Raw genomic sequence first — 5883 nt, 5'->3', positions numbered from 1 at the left:
AGAGCTTATCAATCTTGTTTAGCAATTCAGAGAACCAACTCTTTTGTTCACTGATCCTCTGTATTATTTTTTGGTCTCAATTTCATTAATTTCTGCTCTGATCTTTATAATTTCTTTTCTCCTACAGATTTTGGATATGGATTGTTCTTGTTTTTCTAGGATCTTGAAGGGCATCACTAGGTTATTTATTTGGGACCACTCTATTTTCTAATGCAGGCACTCACTCCTCTAAAGCTCCTCTAGAGCTGCTTTCATGGCGTATTATCATACCATGTGTTTTGGGGTGTTGTACTGCAGTTGTCATCTGATTCTAAGATCCTTTGACATTCTGTGGATCATTGATTATTCAATAGTGTATTTAATCTGCATGTGTCTTCACAGTTTCTGTGATTTCTTTTACTATTTATTTCTAGTTTAATTCCACTGTGATCCAGTCATATGCAAGGGATTGTTTTAAATTCTTTTCTTTTCTGTAAGCATGATTTATGACTTAGTAAAAGTATGATTTTGGAGAAAGCTCCCTGCGCTGCTGAGAGGAATGTGTACTCTGTTCTTGCATGCAACACTCTTTCTGTTAAGCCCATGTGTTCAATGCTGTGGCCCAACTTTGATAATTTTTGGTTTATTTATTTTGGTATGGTTGCACTTGTCTAATTGTGAGAAGGGGGTACTGAAGTCCCTTACTGTGATTGTACTGAAATTTGTCTGACCTTTTATGTCCAGTAATATTTATGAAATTAAGTGCACTGTTACTTGGTGCATATATATTTACCACTGTTTTTCCTCCTGTTGAGTTGTTCCCTTTACCGGTATGTAGTGACCTTCTGTGTCTCTTCTGATCAGTTCTGGCCTGAAGTCCACTTTTTCTGAAAATAGAATAATTACTCTTCATTGTCTTCAGGTTTCTGTTGCATGAAAAATCCTTTTCCATCCTTTTATTTTGTATGTATGAGGTGGGGGTCTCCTATAAAACCATATAGCTGAGTTTTTTATTTTTTGTTTTCTGTTTTTATCCAATCTGCCAGTTTGTATCTTTTGATTGAGGAGTTGTGGGCATTTACCTTGAGAGTTATTACTGAGAGGTATTTACTGGAGGCCGTCATTACATTACTTTTCCATTGCTGATTCCATGGAGTTATTTTCCTTTAGTTTAACTACTTTCCCAGTTAGACGCATTCTCTTCTTTGGGTTCTTTGGTGGCATCAACCCCGTGCTCTCTGCTTCAGAGTCACTTGAGTACTTTCTGTAATGCTGGCTCGGGGGCCATGAATTCCTTTAGGTGTTCCTTCTTATGAAACACTCTCATTTGTCCATCAATTTTGCAAGATATTTTTGCAAGATATATTAATCTGGATTGGCAGCTGTTTTCTTTTGGAATCTGAAACTTTGCTCCATGCTTTCCTGGCCTTTAATTATTGTTTTGAAAAATCTGATGTTACTCTTGTAGGCTTGCCTTTCTCATTTCTAATTACATTGTTGCAGTATTTCTCTCTCTTACTATTGGCAAATATGGCCAAGGGTTCATTTATCTTATTTATCTTTTCAAAGAATCAATTCTTTGAGTCATTGAAACTTTGTATTATTTTAGCCACAAGTTCATTGATTTCCATTCACTTATTCATAATTTCTTCCCTAGTACTAGCTTTGCATTAATTGTTAATATATTTCTTTGGGATCACTTTGTTTTCCATTGTCATGTGATTCTGGAAATTCTTTTAAGGTCTTCTATTTCTCTATATACTCAAATGATCACTCAGGAATGTATTATTCAATCTCCATGTGTTTGTGTAGTATCTGTTGTCTCTTTTCCTGATTGCTAATTCTCAATCCATTGTGATCCCATAAAATGCAAGAGATTATTTCAATTCTTTGTACTTTTTGAGACACACTTATGGAATATTATGGAGAAAGTTCCACTGGGCTAAGAATAGTGTGTACCTTGCTGCTGTTTGGTGAAACATATTGTACAGATCTTAAATCCATTTATTCTATCATGTAGCTTTTTTTTTCACGTCAGATGGGTAAAGTGCCCATGTCATAACAAGCTTTGAGGGAGGCACATCTCATGCATACAGCATGAACACCCAATCATCATGCTCATGAACCATAAGAACTCTATCATGTAGTTTAACTCTGATATTTCTTCATTTGTTGTCAAACTGACATGTCTATTTGTGAGAGTGGGATATTGAATTCCCCTGCTATGATTGTATTAGGGTCTATTTGTCCTTTTATTAAGTACTTTTTGTTTAATGAAATTCAATTTGCTAAATTTCAGTACATCTATTGACAACTGTTATCTATTGACAACTGTTATTTATTATTGGTGAATTATTCCTTTTATCCAGTAACTTCCTTTGTTTGAAGTCAACATTGTCAAATATCAGAAAGCCATTTCTGCTTGCTTTTAGGATCCAGCTGCACGGAGTGTTGTTTTGAATCCTTTTGCTTTGTATTATTTTTAATCTCCATTTTTTGTGGATGAGATGTGTTCCTTACAAGCGACACATTGACAGGTTTTGCTTTTTGATCTAATTTGATAGTCTGTGGCTTTTGACGGTAGTGTTAAGATCATTTACACTATTATTGAAATGCATTTACTGATTCTTATCATTTTAGTATTTCTTCATACTTGATTTATTTGTATTTTCCTTTTGCGTTTCCTCCCATTGAAATTCATTCTTTTCTTTGGGCTCTGGGGTGTGGTTTACTTCCTTGTCTCTGTCCAAAATTCCCTGAAGTGTGTTCTGCAATGTTGGCTTGGTGGTCATTACTTTTTTTTGGTTTGTCTTTATTGTGGAAAGTATTTCTCCATGAATTTTGAAGAATAATTTTGCAAGATATAGTAATTCGAGGGGGCAGTTATATTCTTTTAGGTTTTGAAAGTTTTAGTCCAAGCTCACTTTTTCTTTACAGTATTTGTAGAGAATCTGCTATTATTCTTATGAGTTTACTTTATAGGTCATCTTGGGATTTCTCCGTAACAGCTTTCAGGATTTTCTTTTTGACCTGAATTCTTGTGGTTGTGCCTATGATGTGTGCTGGAGGTTTGTAAATGCCTCATTTACATAACTATCCATCTATTCCCTAGATTTGTAAAAAAGTCTTTGCCATACTTCTGATGAATAAAATTTTTGTACCATTAGACTCTGCCTCCACCCCTTCCTCAAGGACAAGGATTCTGGAGATGGTTCTTCTAGGTCCTCCAGGAGCTCTTCAATCAGTTTTGGCTGACTCATTTTTTCAGCTTTACTGAGTAAATGTAATCCCAGGTCACCCTTGTCTTCAAGTCCTGGCATTCCATCTTCTGACTGACCGTGCCTATTGACACAGCTTTCAGCTGAATTTTTCATTTCCAGGATCTCTGCTTGATTCTCCTTTATAACTTCAAATTCTTTCCTGAAGTCATCTTCCATATCCTGCCTTGTCTTCTTTCATTCGTCCTGTTGCTTATTTGTATCTTCTTTAAACTTGTTGATTATCTTAGTGATTGATTCACTGAGTTTCTTATTTACATCTTAAGTTTATGATCATTTCAGTACTTTCCTCAGGAGGCTGAGGCTGGAGGATTGTAAACTCAAGGTCAGTCCAGGCTGTATGATGAAGCCTTATATTAAGAAACCCTAACAATCTATAAACAAATCATTGTGTGTCCTCAGTACTTTCTCTAACTAAAGAATGTCTTTCTCCACAGAGAATAGCTTTGGTTCGCTTTGGGGGAGCTCTGGTCCTCATTCTGAGCATTGCTTCCTGGCTCCAGAAGGGAAGATGGTGCACTGCCAGTCTTCTGGAGAAACTTGCTGAGTTGGCTTTCCTGATGGGAACTCAGCTGTCTTCATCATTGGAGGAGCTCGGGACCTCACTGTTGCTGAGGATGGCTGTGGTTCTTTTCCGGGGAGTTCTGGTTCTTACTTGAGTGTCGCTTCCTGGCTCCAGTGCAGATCCCTCAGCCTGCTAGCACAGATCTTTCATCATGCTGGCAGACTTTCCAGATACTACTACTGACCTTTGGGCCTCCCAGCACAGATCTATAAAACAGGCCTGCATAAGATGTTGTCATGGGCTCTGGGCCTCCAGTTGGATTCATGGGAGGCATTGTTATAGGCTCTAGGTCTTCAGCTAGCTTCATGCAGGACATTATCATGGGATCCAGCCTCTCAGCTGGATTCCTGGTCTATAGTGTGTGGACAGATTTCCTGCACTCTCTGGTATATGATTCTTTGGGTGACTATTATAAATAATCTTATAAAGTATGTGTCCTGTATTATATTGTTTCCCCTTGCAATGTCCCCCAAACCATAACAGGCATCCTATTGCAGACTTTGCCTGTGGGACAAACCTCTCCTGGATCCAGGCTGCAACATTCCTCTGGATGCTGCTTGCATTGTGTGCACTCCCTGAGGTCACCTTCCAGGGTGATGCAGGCAGCAGAGGGAGCACAAAGCAGGGATGGAGCAGAACCTATCCATGACCAAACCTCCGGGGCACCAGTCCAAAGGTCCATCTCTGGTTCAGCTCCTGTGATGAGGTCTCTTCTCCCTAAAGGCTCAGCTGCGGTGCAAGACCTGAAGATCCCACTCCTCCCCTCCTAAACCTGTCCCCACCCTTCTTCCCCAGGCTTCTGGTTTTTGACAGACTACTTATTATATTTAATTGGAAAGGACGAATCCAAAGAACAACCCTTGGGATTTTACTTACATGTTAGTCAACCAACTTAATGAAGCACTTCCCAGTGAGATGGGAAGTATTTTTCCCTGAGGACTCTTGGAAAAGATCAGTTCTCCGGGGTATAGCCTTGTTTTGTTCTTTGCTCAGAAATTGTTTTTAATAGCTTTAAACTCATTTTACAGCCAAGTATGCGAGTCATGACTCAAATGATCAAGTTCCACTTCATTGTATTTAAAACTCTTCAATTTAATTCTCTCTTCTCGCATTTTAATATAAGCAAAGGAGGAGAAATTAGGCAACATTTTTAACAGAATATAGAAATAGCCTCAGCTAGGCTATCCAGTTTATTGGGTATATTTTCTACCTCCCACAGGAGAGCATAAGAGTGTAACTAACAATTCTGACATACCTGACAAGGTTCGCATTTAGTTCTGTTTCCAGCAAATCCCTCTCCTTGCTGCGATTGGGCAGCCAAGTCAAACACCAGGAATCCTCACGTTCACACCCACACAAACCATGTGCTCAGCCACTCTCTGGTTCCAGAACACCCAGATCTGAGCCCTGTTTACGGCATGATCCCCTTCCAAGCACTAAAAACTTTGCTAAATACAAATCGTTGCCTACTAAGTATCTGGTCTTACTGTTTCAATCAATAAGCATGTATTGTCTGCTGGTTTACAGTTTCTGTGCATCAAGAAACCAAGCATGCCTTATCTGAATGTCCCTGCGGGGGTTTCCCCTGATGTTGCAAGTACGCTGTTTGCTTGCATCTCCTCTGGGGCTGCTGTGAGGCGTCTTCCTCTGAGCTGCCTTCAGGGCAGCTCTGGCCCTGGCTCTGCAGGCGGGGCTGCTTGGAGGGAGGGAGTCCCTCCCCGGCCATCAGGGAATAAGCAGCCATTGACAGCACCCTCGGGAGGTTGTTTTTTTTCACAACTTAGAAATGGCGTCCCACCCCTCCCACTGTGTTGTGCCCCCTGCTAGTAAAGTCATGAAGCCCAGGTCCCCTTTGAGGGGAGGGGATGACCCAAGGACCAGGGCACCAACGTGCAAATCATAGAGGAGCAGGTCAGAGATTTCTACTAATCCTCTCTCTTCAAGCAATCAAGAAACTCCTGACCAAACACGTTTAAAATACAAATTTCAAGACAATGGACAATATGCAGGGAAAAATGAAAATCTTGAGAGGTGTAAAACACATGAAAAAAAAGCCACCAG

Source organism: Chinchilla lanigera, unplaced genomic scaffold, assembly GCF_000276665.1.
Source record: "Chinchilla lanigera isolate Chin_1 unplaced genomic scaffold, ChiLan1.0 scaffold00017, whole genome shotgun sequence".
Taxonomy (NCBI): domain Eukaryota; kingdom Metazoa; phylum Chordata; class Mammalia; order Rodentia; family Chinchillidae; genus Chinchilla; species Chinchilla lanigera.
The sequence above is the reverse complement of the archived record's forward strand: the minus strand, read 5'-3'. Positions refer to the sequence as shown.